This window comes from Hyla sarda, chromosome 13 (genome assembly GCF_029499605.1).
Source record: "Hyla sarda isolate aHylSar1 chromosome 13, aHylSar1.hap1, whole genome shotgun sequence".
NCBI classification, from domain to species: Eukaryota; Metazoa; Chordata; class Amphibia; order Anura; family Hylidae; genus Hyla; species Hyla sarda.
In genome coordinates, this window is record NC_079201.1 from 46299662 (window position 1) to 46324294 (window position 24633).

At 44.1% G+C, this 24633-nt stretch overlaps 1 long non-coding RNA gene across 1 annotated transcript; it reads right to left on the minus strand.

The window, feature by feature from the left end:
• Window positions 1-276: 276 nt before the first annotated feature.
• Window positions 277-24562, minus strand: LOC130297353 (uncharacterized). Its single transcript, XR_008849495.1, has 3 exons — window positions 24348-24562; window positions 20293-20376; window positions 277-383 (listed from the first exon to the last, which is right to left on the minus strand). It is a non-coding gene; the product is annotated as an uncharacterized LOC130297353 (long non-coding RNA).
• Window positions 24563-24633: the final 71 nt, after the last annotated feature.

The following is a 24633-nucleotide window of genomic DNA, read 5'->3' on the forward strand; positions in this document are numbered from 1 at the left end:
TATTAATGCATAAATTGACACAGGTAGGATTTTTTTTTTTTATTGCTGTTTTCCTAAGGCAAAAACAGGCTGTGTCCTTAAGAGTTTAAAGAATACGACACCCCCCCCACCCACCCACCGACCCCCTCCATGTATCTCTATGGGAGAGCCATAGCTATCGGCTCTCCCATAGAGATACATGAAGGGGGCATGTCGGCTGTCTCTTCATGCCGGGGTCGACACACTCCATTTCAGGGGAGAGCCGGAGTCCAATACAAGAGATCGTGGGTGGTCCCAGTGGTCAGACCCCCTCCAATCTAAAATTGATCCCCTATCCTGGATAAGGGATACGTTTCTCTGCGCGATACTTGTCACTTGTTCCAGATTATTGTTTGTTGTTGTTCCTATAATGAAGTGTGCATATTTAAATGTTTCTTCACAACATTCATTTAATAGCTTTCATATACTTATGATTGACACTATAAATATGAACTTTTCTAATATCTGTCATTTATTTTTAATGAGCACTCTATAAATTCATATCGCAGTTGGTGCAATATCAAATAGTATTCTCATAATGTGAAATGAAAGAGCCTGTTTCTCATAATGGATTTCCTCACTAATTGAACGTTATTATCCAAGGCTTTAAAAATGTATCGCTTATCCTCAGGATAGACCATCAATATTAGATCAGTGGGAGTAGGACTCCTATCACCCCCACTAAGCAACTGATTAAAGACCCTGCTGAGCTTGCGAACATGCTACAGAATCTTCAATGTGTACTTCTACTAAGGTGATTGCGAAAGGTATAGAGTACAAGAAACAGTATAGGGCTGTGGCCTACTGAATCAGCTGATCAATGGGAGTGGCTTTTATAACTTTACAAACCGTGATTGGCAAAACTTAAGTTATGGTTAAAGTGGTTATCCAACTTTAGAAAAACAGAGCTATTTTATTTAAAAAAAAACTGCTTAAGTATGCAGGGTGTGGTTTTGCAGCTCAGTTCCAGTGAATAAAGGAAAGTTGTAATACCACAAACAACCAGAGGACAGGTGTGTCGATTTTTTCCAATTGTGTCCCAGTCCCTAGATCAAAATGATTTTACAGCAAAACATGTTGAGAGGGAGCATTGATTTGGTTGTGCATAATATATTTTTTTTAATAAACTCAGTGGCGGTCAAATGTCTTCAAGGCTGTTGTCATGTCCTCTGCTATATACAGCTGCAGGGCAAGCACAGACTCCCATGTTTTAAGTTTATCAGTCATTCTTCCACTTTATTAGAGCTCTGTTTAGAGGAGACACTGTAAGACTTGAGAATAGGTAATGCCCTCAGCCACATTATTCTACTCTCTGCAGAACAGTGAACTCCACAAACTTCCCCTCTTGGAGTTTTTAAAAAGATTAGTGCAACAATTCCAGATAATATTCTCCCCAGTTCTGTCTTCACCTTCCTTCTAGCAAGTGTTGGATTAACATCTACAGTGGGGATCACAGGGATGTGGATTTCCTATCGCACAACGCCCGAGACAAGCAGTTTTGGGCGCCGGGCAGGTGAATTTGTCCGGCCCTTAGCCCAGCTTCGGGCAAGCAGGGCCGGACCTGACAAGTCGCCCGGACCTCTCCAGTCTGTATGGAGCGGGCTGCCGACTCCTGCCCGCTCCATACTCTGCAGCCCCCGGCTGTAAAAACCTGTGTCCTCCGAAGCAGAGCAGGGGAGATGAGAAGCTGTGTATTTGTCTTCTCTCCCCTGCTCTGCAGACGAGCAGGGGGAGATGAGGGGGCGGGGCTTTTTTCTTCCCGTGCAGACCTGCATCCTCTGCCTTCACTCCCCCCAGCTGTAGCTTCGGAGAGCTGAGGGGAGGAGGCACGTCTGCACGGGAGACTGCATGCGGCGCTCACAGGGGAGTATGGAGCGGGCTCCGGACTCGTGCCCGCTCCATACTCTGCAGCCCCCGGCTGTTTTCAGTAGCCGGGGGCCGCCGCTAATAGCCAGCATGCGGCAATCGCAGCGGCTGGCTCTTAACCCTTTAGATCGCCACTGTCAAAGCTGACAGCGGCGTCTAAAGGGACATGTGAATGCTCCCTGGTGGGCTAGTGGGGTGGATCGCCCCCCTGCAGCGCGATCGCGGGGGGGGCGATCCACTATGGAGGTAGCCGGAGGGCTTACCTCTATTCCCTGCTGTCCCGCTCTGTCATTGATAGAGCCTGGCTGGACTAGGCTCTATCAATGGATCACAGAGCACACAGATTTATAGAGTTCAATAGAACTCTATTCATCTGTATGAGGAATCTAATGATTCCTCATATAAGTGTAATAAAGTGTTAAAAAAAAAAAAAAGTTTTAATAAAAGTTTGAAAGACACACAGTAACCCAGTGGTCTTCAAACTTTGGCACTCCAGATGTTACAAAACTACAATCCTCAGCATGCCAGGACAGCCGTTGGCTGTCCGGGCATGCTGGGAGTTGTAGTTTTGCAACATCTGGAGGGCCACAGTTTGAAGACCGCTGCATTAACCCCTTCCATGTTAAAAGTTCAAATCACCCCCTTTTCCTATATAAAAACATGTAAACATAATAAAAATAAACATATTTGGTATCGCTTTGTGCGTAAGTGTACAACCTATTAAAATATAACATTATGAATCCCGTACGGTAAAAGCAAAATACCAAACCACAGATTTGCAATTTTTATAATATCCCAGAAAAAAAAATTAAAAAGCGATTAAAAAGTCAGATCAATACCAAAATGGTGCCGATACAAAAAACAGATTATGGCGCAAAAAATGAGCCCTCATACAGCCTGGTATGTGGAAAAAAAATAAAGCTACAGGGTTTAAAAAATGGCAATTAAAAAATTTTGAAGAAGTCCAGAATTAGTGAAACATGACGTAAACGATACAAATCTGGTATTGCTGTAATCAGGCGCCTAAAGTATAAAACTAACATGTTACCTCAACCACAAGGTAATTGGCGCAGAAAAGAAAACCACCAAATTTGCAAAATTATCTTTTACTATTTCAATATCACTTCGCTAAATATATATATATTTTTTGGTTCAGAGAATATGTTATTGAAAAATTAAAAGGTATCATTATAGTAGGTAGTTATGGCTATTATAGGGCGAGGAGGAAAAAATTAGAGTGTAAAAGCGAAAATTGGCCCGGACAAGTGGATCGTCATGAGGGACAAGTACATTTTGCTCCATTTTAGTAGTTTTTTAGTCGTTTTTTTATAAAATTTCCACACCCCTGGATCAAAAGTTTGGGCACCCCAGGTAAAAATTTATATTAATGTGCATAAAGAAGCCAAGGAAAGATGGAAAAATCTCCAAAAGGAATCAAATTACAGATTAGACATTCTTATAATATGTCACAAAAGTTTGATTTTATTTCCATCATTTACACTTTCAAAATAACAGAAAACTAAAAAGAAAATGGCATCTGCAAAAGTTTGGGCACCCTGCAGAGTTAATATCTTGTACTGCCTCTTTGGCAAGTATCACAGCTTGTAAACGCTTTTTGTAGCCAGCCAATCAATTCTTGTTTGAGGTATCTTTGCCCATTCTTCCTTACAAAAGTCTTTCAGTTCTTTGAGATTTCTGGGCTGTCTGTCATGCACTGCTCTTTTAAGGTCTATCCATAGATTTTCAATTATGTTGAGGTTAGGAGGTTGTGAAGGCCATGGCAAAACCTTCAGTTTACACCTCTTGATGTAATCCACCGTGGATTTCGAGGTGTGTTTAGGATCATTATCCATTTGTAGAAGCCATCCTCTCTTTAACTTCAGCTTTTTCACAGATGGCATCAAGTTAGCATCCAAAATTTGCTGAAATTTTATTGAATCAATTTTTCCTTCTACTCGTGAGATGTTCCCTGAGCCACTGGCTGCAATACAACCCCAAAGAATGATTGATCCACACCCATGCTTAACAGTTGGACAGAGGTTCTTTTCATTAAATTCTGTTCCCCTTCTCCAAACGTACCTTTGCTCATTCCTGCCAAAAAGTTCAATTTTAACCTCATCGGTCCACAGAACTTGTTTCCAAAATGCATCAGGCTTGTCTATATGTTCATTTGCAAAGTTCAAACACTGATTTTTGTGGTGAGGACGTAGAAGAGGTTTTCTTCTGATGACTCATCCATGAAGACCATATTTGTACAAGTATCTCTTTATAGTGGAATAGTGTACCACAACTCCAGAGGTTATCAACAACATCCCTAGCAACCAATATGCGAATATACATCTATATATTCGCGAAATATCGAATATGGCCAATGCCGTTTATCACTCCCTGTAGCATGACCTCTTAAAGGGCACAAAGCCTGCCAATTCATGTTTATGGGGCAGCTTTAGTCTATTGTTGCCCAAATCCATGGGGATTGCTGTAAAGGATATTTCTAAATGCTGTTAAAACTATTCAAGCAAGATGTTTTCCCCCATAAAATTGTACAAAAAAATTTATAAAAAAAATGACAATTTAAGATTAGAAAAAAAAGAACATGTTAGTATATGGCTCTAATAAGTGATACCTCCCCATATGGTAAAAATGAGCTTGGTCCTTAGGGGGTTAACAACAACAACAGATACAATTCACACAAAAACCTCTATACTTTCAACACCAAATATGCTGTGTCCTTGTGAGACTCCTATTTATCAAAAAATGTTTCAGAACTTCCATAAAAACAATCATTTATTCATAGTATAAGTCTCAAATATATTTTGTTAGCCCGCTGGCTGTGAATACTCCAGTGACAATGTTGAGGAGATTGATGAGCTTGACATTTCCATGTCATCACTCACATTTTCATTTTAAAATCTATCAGACAAGTGTCTAGGACCAGTGAATTGATGAATAGGAGATAATTGGAGCATTGTGTGAGGAGGTTGACGTGAACTATGCAAAAATACCCCACCGCAGAAGTCTATCAGCATTGTTTTTCAGCAATTTTGGGCTCAGAGGTTGGTTTTTCAAAACGCCCAACAAAACCTAGTTTGGCATTTTTTGCACAGAAATCGTGGACTTTTCCTCCAATAGAAGTCTATGGGAGAGCAAAAACGCCAAGAAAAACGCCATGTTGTTTTTAACTTTGGCGTTTTTGCCAGCGTTTTTTATTCTTTTTTGGACTTTAGGGTACCATTAAAAAAAAATAATCAAAAAGATACAGTAGTGATGGAAAAAAATGAATTTAACGAAAACTTTTTAAAAAAAAAATTTTTATGAATTTTTAAACAGGGATCAATTTATGTGGGTGGGCAGGGCAATAAAAATGTAGCTGACAATAATAAAAATGTAGTGTGTGGGTGTGTTTTTCACTTTCCCCCCAACATTTTTAGGTAGTACTACTACTCCCAGCATGGAACACACTGTTCAATGATGGGAGTAGTAGTACCTGTACTAATTGACAGATTGCCCAAGGTCCGTTGCGATCCTTATATATAATTTAGAGATGCGGCCGGACCCTCTACTATGGTCCCCTGCACTGCCGTATATATATATATACCTATTCATATTTCCTGCAGAGAGCTGTGATTGGCCAGATGGTTCCAGCCAATAACAACTCTGTGGGAAATATGAATAGGTGTATATATACGTCAATGCAGGGGACCATAGAAGAGCGGCCAGCTGCATCTATACATTATACAGGAGGATCACAGCGGGTGTCAGTAGTGACACCTGCTGTGATCTGTCCTTAACAGCAAGTACTACTACTCCAAACATGGAGCACACTCTGCTCCATGCTGGGAGCTGTAGTACCTGCATTAATAGCCAGATCGCAGATTGGTGTCAGAAGTTACACTCGCTTCGATCTGTCTATTAATGCAGGTACTACAGCTCCCAGCATGGAGCAGAGTGTGCTCCATGTTGGGAGTAGTAGTACCTGCAGTTAAGGACAGATCACAGCGGATGTCACTCCTGACACCCGTTGTGATCGTCCTATCTATTGCAGAGATGTGGAGCAGCTCTATACAGCGCTCGTATCTCTGCACTATACTCTGGCCAGTGATATGAATAGAACATCACTGATTCATATTTCCCGCTGAAAGCTGTGATTGGATGCAACCATCCGGCCATCACCACTCTGGGCGGAAAATATGAATGAGTGAGGTGAATATCTATTCACATCACTGGCCGGCCAGAGTACAGAGCAGAGATGCGAGCGCTGTATAGAGCAGCTACGCATCTCCGCTATATTATGGACAATCACAGCGGGCGATCTTTCTATTAGTACAGGTACTACTACCCCCATCATGGAACAGTCTTTTCCTTGCTGGGAGTAGTAGTATTACCTAAAAAATAAAATATAAGAAAAAAGTGAAAAACACACACACTATTAAAAATGAATTAGAATTTTGTTAAAAAAAATAAACATTTTGTTGAATACATTTTTCTCCATCCCTACTGCATCCTATTTTAGATTTTTTTTGGTACCCAACAAATAAAAAAAAAACGCCAAAGGGGCCAAAAAAGGCAAATTTCACACAAAGGTAAAAACGCCAAAACGCAGGGAAAAACTCAGTTTTTCTGGCGTTTTTAAGCCTGAAAAAACGCAGAGCAAAAACCTCAGTGGAATTCTAGCCTCACCCTTCTTGAAGACTACCTTATGTTTATGACTAGAGATTAGCAAACTTTTCAAAAGCTCAGTTCAGCAGGTTTGCCAAATTTTGGCAAAAAGTTCAGTTTGGATCGAATAAGATTTAGATGAATCTGGACCTCAGCAATAACCCTAAACTCATGTGTAAGACTGTCTAAGAGCCATGAATCCTGTTTAACACTGTTAGGTCGCCTAGGAGTGTAACCAAGAATTTTTTAATTGTTTTCAAAGCTAGTGTCAAAATTACTGCAACATGTACTAACCCGTAGCAGTTAATACGCACATAGAGGTTTTGGAAGAAGCTATGGCTTTTTTCAAGAGGTCCATAAATTTTCTTTTTTTCAGAGTAGCAACAGGTTTTGCACCTGGCAAGATAAGAAGCACTTGCTTTTTACAAGCCATCCAAAAATTCCCCGATTGTGGAGAGTAGCAGGATTGGCATCCTGGAAAGTGAAGAAAAGGGCTTTCTTGCAAATGAAAAGCCAAAAAATGTATAACTTTTTTGAATCATCTGGTTCTGAAGGCCTGCTACTACATCATCAGGTGGTAAAAGTTGCTGCATCAGTACTGTGTACAATAAATTATTGGACAGTGATCTCTCCTTACTTAGGTCTGGTATTATCAGGTGGCAGCAGTAGTATTTTAGTAATAGCAAGACAACAGCAGGGGTGGTGGACTGGTGGTAGTTGTAGCAGGTTGATAGCAGGGGTGGTGGACTGGTGGTAGTTGTAGTGAGTTGACAACAGGTGTAATGGTAGTACTAGTGAGTCAACAGAAGGGGCGATGGTAGTAGTAGTCAGTCAATCTGGTTCACTTAGGGGTAACACCTGCCATGCTGAATACGGTCTTCAATGCTACACTGGAGTTCAGAAAAGACAGAACTTCTATGACAAAATGAGAGAGTTGTGACGAATGCTCTAATCTGGGCCTGGGCTGATGGTGTCTGCCAGAGAAAGGGCAACGCACACATGGTTGTTCAGGTGCCGGTGTACATCAATTTGGTGATGATTTATATCAGGTTGGTGTACTGGATGTAAAAAAACTAGTTATCAGCCTAGGATCAGCGGTATTACCTTCGGGTGGTTAAGGCTAAACCACGCCCTAGCATCACGACAGAAGGGGTTAAAGGGGTACTCCGGCGCTTAGACATTTTATCCCCCTCCCATTGGCTTGCATTGAGGGGCAGAGCGTGACGTCACACGGGGGCGGAGACGTGACATCACAGGCCGCCGGCCCCGTGGTCGCCGGTAATCAGACCCAGAGCGAACATGCTCCGGGGACTGATTTTTAACTGGGGTGCTGCGTGCAAGATCACAGGGGTCCCCAGGGGCGGGACCCCCGCGATCAGGCATCTTATCCCCTATCCTTTGATCGCTTTTTTTAATTAAATTTGGGAGTTGCAGTTAGTTACTAACTACAACTCCCAGCATGACCTGATACAGCCTGTGGCTCAGCAGCTGCCCCAAACGAAAACTACAGCTCCCTCAATGTTGGACTATATAGTAGTTTATAGTATAGGTCAGTGTTTTCAAACCCGGGATGCCTCCAGCTGTTGCAAAACTACAACACCCAGCATGCCAGGACAGCCTTGGCTGTCCGGGCATGCTGGCCGTTGTAGTTTTGCAACAGCCGGAGGTGCTCTGGTTGGGAAAAACTGATATAGGTTATGGTGCAACATTCCGGGAGTTGGAGAATGGTTGGATAAATACCGGCCATTACATGGCCGGTATTTTTAATATAAAAATCGGTGGCCAAAATACCGGCTGTGATGGTAAAATGCTGGCCAGGTGGCAACCTACATACATTAGACCACCCCTATAGTACGGTGTCCATTTTAGGACATAGTCAGACGTCAGCCGTAACTCCGTCCTCGGTCAGGTGAAATGGCATCCCACCTCCTCCCTCGGGCCAATCTCCATCAGGCGTTAGCGTCAACTCCCTCCTCCCTCCTTTGTCATCCTAAAGTCTCTCATCCAAAACTCAGTCATGCCATTTAGCAGAGCCGAGTCAGTGTCGGCTCTCTACTAAACGGGTTCTGCTGTACACGCTATTCAATTTTGGCTCTGCTATACAGACTGTGTAGCACATGTAGTGTCTGTAGTACACGTGCAAGTTTCACAGTTTCGACTCTGCTATACATGCTGTGCAGCATCGCCTCTGCTATGTGGCAGGAAGTTGCGTCTGAGGGAGAATCGTCTGAAGCATGACGGAGTTTCGGATGAGGGAGGATAGAGTTGTGGCTGAAGGAGGTGATTGGTGGGAGGGAGGAGGCGGGATGCCGTTTCACATGAGAGAGGAGGGAGTTGCGGCTGACAGCGATTGGTCCGAGGGAGGAGGCGGGACGTCGTTTCACCTGAGGGAGGACAGAGTTGCGGCTGACGGCGATTGGTCAGAGGGAGGAGGCGGGACGCCGTTTCACCTGGGGGAGGACGGAGTTGCGGCTGACGACTGACGGAGATTGGTCCGAGGGAGAAGGCGGGACGCCGTTTCACCTGACGGAGGACGGAGTTATGTCTGACGACTGACGATGTCCTAGGATGGACACTGTACAAGCTGCCATCAGCTAGGACCCACCCCTAGGACCCACCCCCAATTTCTGCAAATTGCAAAGACAGTAAAAAGTGAGTCAGACCCTCATCAGTGATTTCAGTGAAGGAATTATTTTTTGACCAAAGAATATGAAGCCTGCCACCACGACAAGGTAGAGTCTTTTGAGCAGAACCCTACACTAACATTAACTACACTACCTTTCCTAACCTGCTTTAGCAATCTTCCCCTAGCACACTTAACCAAAAAACACCTTAAGGGTACGTTCACACCTGCTGGTGAAGGCCCCGGTCTATGCTGGCTGTACATGTGCCTGCTCGTAGCGGCAATACGCCGCTACCAGCAGACATAGTGCAGCGATGTGCGCGGTGTACTCGCACATCGCGGCCACTCTCCCTGCTCTATACTGCGAATCGCACATCGCAGTGTATCTGCTGGTAGCGGCGTATTGCCGCTACCAGCAGGCACATGTAAAGCCAGCATAGACTGGCCCGTCACCAGCGGATCTGCAGCGTAAAACATGCTGTAAATCCGCGCGTGTGAACGTACCCTATGGGTAGGATCACATGTAACGGATCCGCTGGTGACCCAACCCATAGTGTGCCTCCAGCTGTGACAAAAAGCTCTGCCTCCCCAGGCCTGCTCGCAGTTTCAATTTTATCAGTACCATTATCTTGATGGGACTTTGTGATCACTTTTTATACATTTTTTATGGTATACAAAAGGGGCCAAAAATATGCAATTCTGGACATTTACGCACGCAACGATAACTAATGTCTATTTATATAATTTTATTAGAAAAAGGGGATAGGAGGGTGATTCAAACTTTTATTAGGGAAGGGACTTATCACAATTATGCGCCCATGGCCCTGACTTACATAGTAACATAGTTCATAAGGTTGAAAAAAGACCAGAGTCCATCACGTTAAACCTATAACCCTAATAAGTCCCTATTGAGTTGAGTTGATCCAGAGGAAGGCAAAAACCCCTCATACTAGAGGTAAAAATTCCTTCTCGACTCCAAATATGGCAGTCAGAATAAATCCCTGGATCAACCTTCTGTCCCTATAAATCTAGTATACATAACCAGTGATGTTATTACTCTCCAAAAATGCATCCAGACCCTTTTTGAACTCTATCACAGAGTTCACCATGACCACCTCCTCCGGAAGAGAATTCCAGTCTGACTGCTCTTACAGTAAAGAACCCCCGTCTGTGCTGGTGTAGAAACCTTCTTTCCTCTAGACGTAGAGGATGCCGTCTTGTTATAGATACAGTCCTGGGTATAAATAGATCATGGGAGAGATCTCTGTACTGTCCCCTGATATATTTATACATAGTTATTAAGTCTCCCCTAAGCCTTCTTTTTTCTAAACTAAATAACCCTAATTCTGATAATCTTTCTGGGTACTGTAGTCCTCCCATTCCCCGTATTACCCTGGTTACCCGTCTTTGAACCCTCTCCAGCTCCACTATATCTTTCTTGTACACTGGTGCCCAGTACTGTACACAGTATTCTATGTGTGGTCTGACTGGTGATTTGTACAGCGGTAGAATTATTTCCTTATCGTGGGCATCTATGCCTCTATTGATGCACCCCATGATTTTATTTGCCTTGGCAGCAGCTGCCCGACACTGGTCACTACAGCTAAATTTACTGTTAACCAAGACTCCTAAGTCCTTTTCCATATCAGTCGTCCCAAGTGTTCTCCCATTTAATACATAATCTCAGCCCGGATTTTTCTTCCCCATGTGCATTACCTTACATTTATCAGTATTGAACCTCATCTGCCACTTCCCAGCCCAAACCTCCAACCTATCCAGATCCATTTGTAACAGTGCACTGTCCTCTATAGTGTTTACCGCTTTACAGAGTTTAGTGTCTTCTGCAAAGATTGCTACTTTACTATTCAACCCCTCTGTAAGGTCATTAATGAATATATAAAATAGGACAGTACCCAAGATGGACCCCTTTGGTACCCCACTAGTAGTGTTGCTCGCGAATATTCGCAATTCGAATTTTATTCGCGAATATCGCATATTCGCGAATTCGCGAATATAGCGCTATATATTCGTAATTACGAATATTAGTTTTTTTGTTTCTTTTTTTTCACAGTGCACATCACAGTGATCATCCCTCTATGCTTCCAGCTTATGTGGTGTAAGAAGGCTCTAATACTACTGTGTGAGACTGGTGTGCGAATTTTCGCATATGCGAAAATTTGCATATGCTAATTTTCGCATATGCTAATTTTCGCTTATGTTAATTTTTGTATATGCAAATTTTTGCATATGTTAATTTTCGCACAAGCGAATATTCGCATATGCGAAACTAAAACGAGAATATTACGAATATGCGAATATTCGCGAATATGACGAATATTTGTCCATATATTCGCGAATATTCGCGAATTCAAATATGGCCTATGCCGCTCAACACTACCCACTAGTAACAGTCACCCAATCAGAATAAGTACCATTAATAACCACCCTCTGTTTCCTATCATTACACACATTCCCACTTACACACATTCTCTCCCAGCTCAAACCTTCTTATTTTATGCACCAACCTTTTATGTGGAACCGTATCAAATGCTTTGGAAAAATCCAGATATACGACATCCAGCGATTGCCCCTAGTCCAGTCTGGTGCTCACCTCCTCATAAAAGCTGATCAGGTTAGTTTGACAGGATCGATCCCTCATAAATCCATGCTGATATGGGGTCATACATTTATTTTTATCAAGATATTCCAAAATAGCATCTCTTAGGAAACCCTCAAACAATTTACATACAACCAAGGTTAAACTAACACGTCTATAATTCCCAGGGTCACCTATTGAGCCCTTCTTAAATATTGGCACCACATTTGCCATGCGCCAGTCCTGGGGAACAGTCCCTGTCACTATATAGTCCCTGAATATTAAAAATAGGGGTCTGTCTATTACGTTACTTAATTCCTTTAGAACACAGGGGTGAATGCCATCTGGACCTGGTGATTTGTCTATTTTGATTTTTTGTAGGCGGCACTGTACTTCTTCCTGGGTTAGACAGGTGACCTGTACTGTGGACTTTACCTTCTCCCACTGTATTTCACCTGGCATTTCATTTTCCTCAGTGAATACAGTGGAGAAGAATTTGTTTAATATATTTGCTTTTTCCTGATCCCCGTTTATAATTTCTTCCTCATCATTTTTTAAAGGGCCGACACTATCATTTTTGATCTTTTTGCTATTTATATAGTTAAAGAACATTTTGGGGTTAGTTTTACTCTCTTTGGCAACGAGTCTTTCTGTCTCTATTTTTGCGGCTTTTATCATTTTTTTTTTTTTTTACATATTTTACATTTTTCTCTATAGCTTTTTAATGCTTCTTCACTTCTGTCCTGTTTTAGTAATTTAAATGCTTTATTTTAGTCATTTATTGCCCCCTTAACATTTTTATTCATCCATATTGGTTTTCTTTTATTTCTGACCCTTTTATTCCCATAAGGTATAAACATCTTGCAGTGAAAATTTAAGATATTTTTAAAAGTCTCCCATTTAGTGTCAGTATTGTTCTTTTTGAGGACATTATCCCATTTTATATTGTTAAGGGCTTCTCTGAGTTGATCACTTTGCCTTCTTAAAGTTCATTGTTTTTGTGGCCCCTCAAGAGATTCCCTTATTGAAGAACAAGTTATAATGTATTATATTATGATCACTATTTCCTAGGTGTCCATTTAATTGAAGATGAATTACTCTGTCAGGTCTGTTGGTTAATATTAAGTCTAGTAGGGCATCCCCTCTGGTAGGACCCTGCACCATTTGGGACAGATAATTGTCTTTAATTATAGTCAGAAACCTGTTTCCTTTATGAGATTCACAGGTCTCAGTCTCCCAGTTTATATCAGGATAGTTAAAGTCCCCCATTATTATCACATCATTTTGATTTGCTGCCTTGTTTATTTGCCTCAGTAATTGATCTGTCTCCTCCATTATTTTTGGTGGCTTATAACAAACCCCTATCAGAATTTTTTTTCTTTTTATCTCCATATTTTTATCTTCATATATTTCTACCCATAATGACTCCACATTATCGTTTCCCTCCCAAATATCCTCCAGCCTTCAAATTGGACTTTACATAAAGACAAACTCTTCTCCCTTTCCGTTTTGTCCGATCCTTCCTGAATAGACAATAACCCTGTATGTTGACCGCCCAGTCACAGCTATCGTCCAACCAAGTCTCTGTTATACCTACTATGTCATAATCCTCCTCAGAAATTTTCAACTCCAGTTCGTCAGTTTTATTGGACAGACTTATGGCACTTCAATGGTGTATGTTTTTTTTTTTCCTATGATGCCTATCCCTATTAACGATTCTAACCCCTCCCTCCGCTCCACCCCCTTATTGTTTTCAACACAGGGTGCCTCCAGCTGTTTCACTACTACAATTCCCAGCATGCCCTGACAGCCAACAGATGTCAGGGCAAGCTGGGAGTTGTAGTGGTGAAACAGCTGGAGGCACGCTGTGTAGATGAACTAAGGGTGGAAGTCGGCCCCCCCAGCAGGCATCAGTGATGTCGTGCCTGCTGGGGAAGTCTGCCTGGTAGTGAGCACTATACCAGGCAGACAAAAAAGCATTTTTAATATAGTAAAAAAAAAAAAAAATTAAAAGCAGGGAGGGGGTTAGGGATAGATGGGCAATAGGCAGGGACAGAAAAAAAAAAAAAAAAGGATGGTGGGAGCTATACTTTAAAGGAAATATGTGCAGGTGACACCGATGGCAACGGTCCTTACCGTGTCCCGTTCCATGCAGGGGATCTCCGGCCCGGCTTGGGGCATGGGCGGAGCTTAGTGACATCACCGCTGCTGTTCTCCAGCAGTGGGAGCCAGCAGAGAGCAACAGCGGCTTGGGGTATGGGCGGAACGGGACAAGGTGAGTACCGTTTTCATCAGTGTCACTTGCACTACCTGATGGTACCGACAGGTTAGTGCAGACGACACTGGTGAAGAATTTCCTTTAATCTCTTCAGGACACATGTCGTACCAGTACGTCATGGGACCCTGGTACTTAAGGACCCAAGACGAACATGTAGAGCTGGGCGGTATGACCAAATATGTGTATCACGGTATTTTTGTAACTTATGGCGTTTCCACGGTATATAACAGTATTTCTTTCACCCTCCCCCCAAAATCATGTGACCCGCCAGCCCTGTTCTGCTCCCCCCAATTAATTATCAGCCCAGCAGGGTACTACTCACATATGTCAAGCACTGCCCTCCTCCTTTTTGTTGGGGGCTGCTGGCGCTGGAACTCACTGTACGCCAGTGGTCTCCAACCTGCGGACCTCCAGATGTTGCAAAACTACAACTCCCAGCATGCCCGGACAACCAACGGCTGTCTGGGCATGCTGGGAGTTGTAGTTTTGCAACAGCTGGAGGTCTGCAGGTTTGAGACCACTGCTGTATGCTGTATCCCTATGCCCGGGCTGCAAAAGATAAATAAAATAAACTTTAATGGCCTTACGCTGGGGACTGGAACGTCGGACAGCCGTCAGCCTATCACCGGCCAATCAGCCGGCTTCTTACATCACAGTGGGCTCAGCCTATCACTGGCCAGGGCGGGACACCGCTCCGGCCGGTCATAGGCTGACGGCTGTCCGACATTCCAGTCCCCAGCGTAAGGCCGACGTAGGGAAGTTAAAGTTTATTTTCTTTATCTTTTGTAGCCCGGGCATAGGGATACAGCATACAGCAGTGGTCTCTAAACTGTATCCCTCCAGATCTTGCAGAACTACAACTCCTACCATGCCCACACAGCTGTTTGCTGTCTGGGCATGCTGGGATTTGTAGTTTTGCAACATTCGGAGGTCCACAGTTTGGAGATCACTGTTCAGTGGTCTCTAACTGTAGTTACATAGTTACATAGTTAGTAGCCTTCCAGACGTTGCAAAACTGCAAATCCCAGCATGCCCAAACAGCTGTCTCAGCATGCTGGGAGTTGTAGTTGCGTACCTCCAGCTGTTGCATAACTACATCTCCCAGCATGCCCTTCGGGGATCAGTACATGCTGAGAGTTGTAGTTTTGCAACAGCTGGAGGCACACTGGTTGGAAAATACTAACTGAAGGTTTTCCAACCAGTGTGCCTCCAGCTGTTGCAAAACTACAACTTCCAGCATGCATGTTCTGTCAGTTTTGAAACAGCTGGAGGTTTGCCCCCCCCATGTGAATGTACAGGGTACATTCACACGGGCAGGTTTACAGTAAGTTTCCTGCTTCAAGTATGAGCTGTGGCAAATTTTTCGTCGCGGCGCAAATTTCTAGCGGGAAGGTCACTGTAAACCTCCGCCAGTGCGAACATACCCTAAAAACCCTACACGAACACATAATAAAGGGTAAAACACTACATATACACCCCCTTACACTGTCCCCCCCCAATAAAAATGAAAAACTTATTGTACAGCAGTGTTTTCAAAACGGAGCCTCCAGCTGTTGCAAAACAACAACTCCCAGCATTTCCAGACAGCCACTTACTGTCCAGGCATGCTGGGAGTTTAGCAACAGCTAGAGGCACCCTGTTTAGAAATCACTGGCGTAGAATATCCTTATGTCCACAGCTATGCAATCCCTAATTTAGTCCTCAAATGGGCATGGCGCTCTCTCACTTAGGAGCCCCGTCTTATTTCAAGGAAACAGTTTAGGGCCACATATTGGGGATCTCCGTTCTCGGGAGAAATTGCACTACAAATTTCGGGGGGCTTTTTCTCCTTTTACCCCTTATGAAAAGGAAAAGTTGGGGGCTACACCAGCCTGTTAGTGTAAATTTTTTACACTAACATGCTGGTGTCGCCTCATACTTTTTATTTTCACAAGTGCTAAAAGGAAAAAAAAGACCCCCAAAATTTATAACGCAATTTCTCCTGAGTACGGAAATACCCCATATGTGGGCGCATAACAAGGTTCAGGAGTGAGAGCGCACTATGTACATTTGAGGCCTAAATTGGTGATTTGCACAGGGGTGGCTGATTTTACAGCGGTTCTGACATAAACGCAAAAAAAGAAATACACACGTGACCCCGTTTTGGAAACTACACCCCTCACAGAACGTAACAAGGGGTATAGTGCGCCTTAACACCCCACAAGTGTTTAATGAAAATTTTTCAAAGTTGGATAGATGGGGTGTAAATACTCACTGCACCCCTTATTAAATTATGTAAGGGGTGTAGTTTCCAAAATGGGGTCACATGAGGGGGGGTCCACTGTTCTGGCACCATGGGGGGCTTTGTAAATACACATGGCCCCCGACTTCTATTCCAACCAAATTCTGTCTCCAAAAGCTCAATGGCACTCCTCCTCTTCTGAGCATTGTAGTGCGCCAGCAGAGCACTTGACGTCCACACATGGGGTATTTCCATACTCAGAAGAAATGGGGTTACAAATTTTGGGGGTCATTTTCTCCTATTACCCCTTGTAAAAATGTAAAATTTGGGGGAAAAACTGCATTTTAGTGAAAACATTTTTTTTTCATTTATACATCCAACTTTGACGAAAAGTCATCAAACACCTGGAAGGTGTTAAGGCTCACTGTACCCCTTGTTACGTTCCTTGAGGGGTGTAGTTTCCAAAATAGTATGCCATGTGGGTTTTTTTTTTTTGCTGTCCTGGCACCATAGAGGCTTCCTAAATGCGACATGCCCACCAAAAACCATTTCAGCAAAATTTGCTTTTCAAAAGCCAAATGTGACTCCTTCTCTTCTGAGCATTGTAGTGCACCAGCAGAGCAGTTGACGTCCACACATGGGGTATTTTCATGCTCAGCAGAGATGGGGTAACAAATTTTGGGGGGCATTTTGTACTATTATCCCTTGTAAAAAAAAATAAAAAATTTGAGGGAAACCAGCATTTAAGTGAAAATGTGTTTTTTTTTTTTTTTTTTCTGTTCTGGCACCATAGGGGCTTCCTAAATGGGACATGCCCCCCAAAAACCATTTAAAAAAAACTCACTCTCCAAAATCCCACTGTCGCTCTTTCCCTTCTGAGCCCTCTACTGTGCCCGCTGAACACTTGACATAACACGTATTTGGTATTTCCTTACACGAGAGAAATTGGGTTACACATTTTAGGAAGATTTCTCTACTTTTACCCCTTATAAAAATTCAATAACTGGGTCTACAAGAACATGCCAGTGTAAAAAGTGAAGATTTAGAATTTTCTCCTTCAAATTGCTGCTATTCCTGTGAAACACCTAAAGGGTTAACACGCTTACTGAATGTCATTTTGGATACTTTGAGGAGTGCAGTTTTTATAATGAGGTCATTTGTGGGTTATTTCTAATATGAAAGCCCTTCAAATCCACTTCAAAACTGAACTGGTCCCTGAAAAATTTCGATTTCGAAAATTTTGTGAAAAATTGGAAAATTGCTGCTGAACTTTGAAGCCCTCTGATGTCTTTCAAAAGTAAAAACATGTCAACTTTATGATGGAAACATAAAGTAGACATATTGTGTTTGTGGATTAATGTATAATTTATTTGGAATATTCATTTTCCTTATTAGCAGAGAGCTTCAAAGTTAAAGGACATCTATAGCGCAAAATAACATCCCCTATGCGAAGGATAGGGGCTAAGTTATAGATCGCGGGGGGTCCGGTACGGGGCTGCGGCAATATACAGGAAAGGGGGCGTTCCGTTCCCGCATGACGCGGCAGCCGACACGTCCCCTCCATGAATCCCATAGAGATACACGGAGGGGGAGTGTCTGCCGTGGCTTTCTGCTGGGGACGAAACTTCACTTCTAGCAGACTGCCATGGCCCCGTCCAGGAGATCCCAGGGGGCCCCAGCACTCAGACCCCCCGCGATCTATAACTTATTCCCTATCCTTTGGATAGGGGATAATTTATTTTGCGCTGGAGTACTCCTTTAAAAAAATGCAACATTTTCAATTTTTTCATCAAATTTTTTTATTTTTCACCAAGAAATGATACAAGTATCGACAAAATTTTACCACTAACATAAAGTAGAATATGTCACGAAAAAACTCTCTCGGAATCAGAATGAAAGGTAAAAGCATTCCAGAGGTATGAATGCTTAACCCCTTAAGGACTCAGGGTTTTTCCGTTTTTGCACTTTCGTTTTTTCCTCCTTACCTTTTAAAAATCATAACCCTTTCAATTTTCCACCTAAAAATCCATATTATGACCTATTTTTTGCATCGCCAATTCTACTTTGCAGTGACATTAGTCATTTTACCCAAAAATGCACGGCGAAACGGAAAAAAAAATCATTGTGCGACAAAATCGAAGAAAAAACGCCATTTTGTAACTTTTGGGGACTTCCGTTTCTACGCAGTGCATATTTCGGTAAAAATTACACCTTATTATTCTGTAGGTCCATACGGTTAAAATGATACCCTACTTATATAGGTTTGATTTTGTCGCACTTCTGGAAAAAATCATAACTACATGCAGGAAAATTTATATGTTTAAAAATGTAATCTTCTGACCCCCTATAACTTTTTTATTTTTACACGTACAGGGCGGTATGAGGACTAATTTTTTGCGCCGTGATCTGAAGTTTTTATCGGTATGATTTTTGTTTTGATCGGACTTTTTGATCACTTTTTATTCATTTTTTAATGGTATAAAAAGTGACCAAAATATGCTTTTTTGGACTTTGGAATTTTTTTGCGCGTACGCCATTGACCGTGCGGTTTAATTAATTATATATTTTTATAGTTCGGACATTTACGCACGCGGCGATACCACATATGTTTATTTATTTAATTTTTTTACACAGTTTTATTATTTTTATGGGAAAAGGGGGGTGATTCAAACTTTTATTAGGGAAGGGGTTAAATGACCTTTATTAACACTTTTTTTTTAACATTTTTTTTGCAGTGTTATAGGTCCCATAGGGACCTATAACACTTCACACACTGATCTTTTACACAGATCACAGGCGTATATTAACACGCCTGTGATCAGTGTTATCGGCACTTGACTGCTCCTGCCTGGATCTAAGGCACGGAGCAGTCATTCGCCGATCGGACACCGAGGAGGCAGGTAAGGGCCCTCCCGGTGTCCTGTCAGCTGTTCGGGACGACTGAGCAGCCGGGTCACTTTCACTTTCACTTTAGAAGCGGCGGTCAGCTTTGACCGGCGCTTCTAAAAGGTTAATACCGCACATCGCCGCGATCGGCGATGTGTGGTATTAGCCGCAGTTCCCGGCCATTGATGAGCGCCGGGACCGACGCGATATGATGCGGGATCGCGGCGTGATCCCGCTTCATATCGCGGGAGCCGGCGCAGGACGTAAATATACGTCCTGCGTTGTTAAGGGGTTAAAGTGACAGTGGTCAGATGTGCAAAAAATGGCCGGGTCCTACAGTGAAAATTGGCTGGGTCCTTAAGAGGTTAAAGATAAATGCCGGACATCGGCCCCATCAGCAATGCCCAGCATTAGCCATGGGTCCTGGCTGTTGATAGCAGCCGATACCCAATAGGTTTGAAGCACACTCAGCTCCTGAGCGTGCTTAAAACTGTGGAAGCGGTTGCAGGGCGTACATTTGTGTCCTTCAGGGGTTATGCATTATAAGCTATATTTTAGTCACTGGTATTGTTTCATATTGTTTGGGTAGGCCCCTCTGTTAATAGTTGCCCCCATTATGGAGACAAGTATTAACAGAGGGGCCGACCCAAACTATATGGGGCCAACTATTAAAAGGGGGGCCTACCCAAACTTTATGGGGGCCCCATATAGTTTGGGTAGGTTCCCAAGTTCAAGTTACCCCCATATAGCTGTTGTAGGTCCCTCTCAAAGAAGGGGCCTATAACTATATGGGGGCAACTTTTGCCAAAAAAAAAAAAAAAGCCTACAAAAACTATATGGCGGCAACTTGCACCCATATAGTTGTTGTAGGCCCATCCCTGCTGATAATTGTTGCCCCCATATAGTTAGGGTTGCCACCTTTCCCTCAGAAAAATACCGGTCATGGGTGTGGCTATGTGGGGGGGGGAGCTACAAAAGGGGAGGGGCCAGATTGCACAGGGGCTGAGGGATCAGGGGTTTAAGAAATGGCACGGGGGATGGGAGGGGGGTTTAAGAAATGGCATAGGGGATTGGAGGGATACAATATATATGCGGGGGGAATTTTCCTATATCGCACAAAAAATTTACATTTAGAGAATACCTACCAAAACCCTATTTATGCCAGCAGTGGCGGTAGTGGTGGTGCGCGACAGCAACGCTGGCTCTCTCTGATGACGAGTGACGTCCCCCTGCGCAACGTCAGATAAACAGGCTAATCAGACAGTATCACACATGACAGATTTAGATATACAGGCTCAGCTCACAGTATCACACATGACAGGATTAGATACACAGGCTCAGCAGACAGTATCGCACATGACAGGATTAGATACACAGGCTCATCAGGCAGTATCGCACATGACAGGATTAGATACACAGGCTCATATCCCACATGACAGATTTGGATATACAGGCTCAGCAGACAGTATCACACATGACAGGATTAGATACAGAGCGCAGCAGATAGTTTCACACATTAAAACATTAAATCAGTGTTTCCCAACCAGGGTGCCTCCAGCTATTGCAAAACTACAACTCCCATCATGCCCGGACAGCCAAAGGCTGTCTGGGCATGCTGGGAGTAATAGTTTTGCAACAGCTGGAGGCACCCTGGTTGGGAAACACTGCATTAAATACACAATTTTGCAGAGAGGTCTCACCAGTCTCTTGTCTTCACTTTCTCCTTTCCCCGGGCGGCTCCAGGTTAAGGAATGTCCGGGGTTGAGGAGGAATGGGGTGGGTAATTATTTATCCCATGGGGCCACATAAGAAACTAAAAATATTGTGGAGGGCCGGGTAGTTTTTCCCCAGATTAGGCAGCATAGTTGTCCCCCAGATCAGGCAGCACAGTTGTCCCCCAAATTAGGCAGCATAGTTGTCCCCCAGATTAGGCAGCATAGATGTAACCCAGATTAGGCAGCATAGATGTAACCCAGATTAGGCAGCATACATGTCCCCCACATTAGGAGCATAGTTGTCCCCCAGATCACGAGCATAGTTGTCCCCCAGATCAGTATAGTTGTCCCCCAGATCAGTATACTGTAGTTGTCCCCCAGATCAGCATAGTTGTCCCCCAGATCAGCATAGTTGTCCCCCAGATCACTATAGTTGTCCCCCAGATCAGCATAGTTGTCCCCCAGATCAGCATAGTTGTCCCCCAGATCAGCATAGTTGTCCCCCAGATCAGCATAGTTGTCCCCCAGATTAGGCAGCTTCCCCCCCCCCCCCCCACACATATATATATATATATATATATATATATGCATAGTTGTCCCCCAGATCACGAGCATAGTTGTCCCCCAGATCACGAGCATAGTTGTCCCCCAGATCACGAGCATAGTTGTCCCCCAGATCACGAGCATAGTTGTCCCCCAGATCACGAGCATAGTTGTCCCCCAGATTACGAGCATAGTTGTCCCCCAGATTACGAGCATAGTTGTCCCCCAGATTACGAGCATAGTTGTCCCCCAGATTACGAGCATAGTTGTCCCCCAGATTACGAGCATAGTTGTCCCCCAGATTACGAGCATAGTTGTCCCCCAGATTACGAGCATAGTTGTCCCCCAGATTACGAGCATAGTTGTCCCCCAGATCACGAGCATAGTTGTCCCCCAGATCACGAGCATAGTTGTCCCCCAGATTACGAGCATAGTTGTCCCCCAGATTACGAGCATAGTTGTCCCCCAGATTACGAGCATAGTTGTCCCCCAGATTACGAGCATAGTTGTCCCCCAGATTACGAGCATAGTTGTCCCCCAGATTACGAGCATAGTTGTCCCCCAGATTACGAGCATAGTTGTCCCCCAGATTACGAGCATAGTTGTCCCCCAGATTACGAGCATAGTTGTCCCCCAGATTACGAGCATAGTTGTCCCCCAGATTACGAGCATAGTTGTCCCCCAGATCAGCATAGTTGTCCCCCAGATCAGCATAGTTGTCCCCCAGATCAGCATAGTTGTCCCCCAGATCAGCATAGTTGTCCCCCAGATCAGCATAGTTGTCCCCCAGATTACCAGCATAGTTGTCCCCCAGATTACCAGCATAGTTGTCCCCCAGATTACCAGCATAGTTGTCCCCCAGATTACCAGCATAGTTGTCCCCCAGATTACCAGCATAGTTGTCCCCCAGATTACCAGCATAGTTGTCCCCCAGATTACCAGCATAGTTGTCCCCCAGATTACCAGCATAGTTGTCCCCCAGATTACCAGCATAGTTGTCCCCCAGATTACCAGCATAGTTGTCCCCCAGATTACCAGCATAGTTGTCCCCCAGATTACCAGCATAGTTGTCCCCCAGATTACCAGCATAGTTGTCCCCCAGATTACCAGCATAGTTGTCCCCCAGATTACCAGCATAGTTGTCCCCCAGATTACCAGCATAGTTGTCCCCCAGATTACCAGCATAGTTGTCCCCCAGATCAGCATAGTTGTCCCCCAGATTACGAGCATAGTTGTCCCCTAGATAAGGCAGCTCCCCCCCCCGCACACACACACATATATACACAGACACACAGAGACACATGCACAGACACATATATACACAGACACTCACCCGCCCTGTGCTGCAGAGGGAGACAGGATACACGGCCTCTCCTCCTCTCCCCTCCCTGCTCTGCCTATGGAGGGTTGTAAGACTGCACGGCAGAGGGAAGGAGGGAGAGGGGGAGAGAGGAGACAGGAGGTGCACGCCCCCTCCCCAGCACTGTACAATCTCTTCCTGTCATCGCACAGAGCTCTCCCTGTCACAGGCTGGTGGTGTCAGAACTGGGCATTGTACGGCCCGACAGTCAGTGGGCTTTGTGTCGGGGGCTGAAACTGTAGTGCGGCAGCCTGCAGGTCACAGGCAAAATGTAGTTGCCGGTCATGAAAGAAGTGCTCTTCTGGGGATGCTGCTCAGTCCGCCCCTGTCAGGGAATGAAAAATACCGGCCATTGCATGGCCGGTATTTTTCATCCAAACTTACCGACACAGCCCAGAATGTAGATGAAAATACCGGCTGTGCCAGTAAAATACCAGCAGGGTGGCAACCCTACATATAGTTATAGGCCTCAGCCCTTGCCCCCCAGACCCCACCATAACCTCTGTGCCACCATCCGCTGTCCTCCTCAGTGCAGGCTCTTCCGTCCTTCTGCTGCTCCCCGCCGCTGGCCTCCTCATTTGGACCCGGTCACAGCACAACAATGTTCATGCGACCACTGCAGCAGTCTTAAAGTGACAGCGGCCGCCAGCCCTAAAGGTACACGCTGTGCCGCTGCAGTGACTGAATGACTGACTGACTGTTCAGAGTACAGTCAGTCAGTGTGTAATGTGTGGATCTCAGCGGTCAGTGAGTGACAGCCGGAACCTGGGAGGTCCCGGCCCCTTAGGGGTATCGGTTGTAACCCCCTCATGGCGGCCCTGAGTCGTACTACAGAATACTGTACCACTTTTCATTGCAACTTTAAATGGTCTTATCAAATAGGTTTCACTGTATCTTATATGTCTAAGCCTTAAATGCTATATGTTGTATGGCATATGACATACTGCTATACAGTGATTCCTCAACTTACAATGGCCTCAACATACAATAGTTTCAATATACAATGGTCTTTTCTGGACCATTGTAAGTTGAAACCAGACTCAACATACAATGTACAGATAGTCCAGATCTGTGAAATGTGTTAATGGCCGGAAGAATTGACCAATCAGAATGGGCAATTTACTGGTAAAACACCTGTATTACTGAAGTGCATGCACTGACTGGTGTCTGGTAGTGCCCCCTACTGTACAGGGTGGTACAACATGTTCTGTACTCTTTACCTGTGTCAGGGTTACCTGCTCCTTTGGACACCAGGTGAGGACAACTCCATGTTACTTTTTTTTCTAAGACACTGTGTGTTCTGTACAGGACCCAGAAGAAGCTCCTGTCCTCTACATAGAGCACTGTTTCCCAAGCAGGGTGCCCCCAGCTGTTGCAAAACTACAACTCCCAGCATGCCCGGACCGCCTTTGGCTGTCCGGGCATGCTGGGAGTTGTCGTTTTGCAAAAGCTGGAGGCTCCCTGCTTAGGAAACACTGACATAGACAGTGATTTACAGCTCCCAGCAGATCTTTCTTACTTTTATATGTAAGGATTTGCTTTATCTATATTAGTTATCTACTTATATTTCTTTAACTCTTACCTATTTTTGGAGGACATTTTGGTGGCTTCAGAACCAATTACCAGGTTTGCATAGAGTTATAGTTTCAACATACAATGGTTTCAACATACAATGGTCGTCCTGGAACCAATTAATATTGTAACTTGAGGGACCACTGTATACTGTTCATAAAGGCAATCAGTGATTTTACCTTCTGTGGATTTTGGCGCGATTCCAAATGAGGAGACTGTGCACGCTGGTGGTAATACCGCAGCTCTGACACTAGAGGGCGGGGCCGTGACTGACTCATTACTAGAGGACTGCTTCC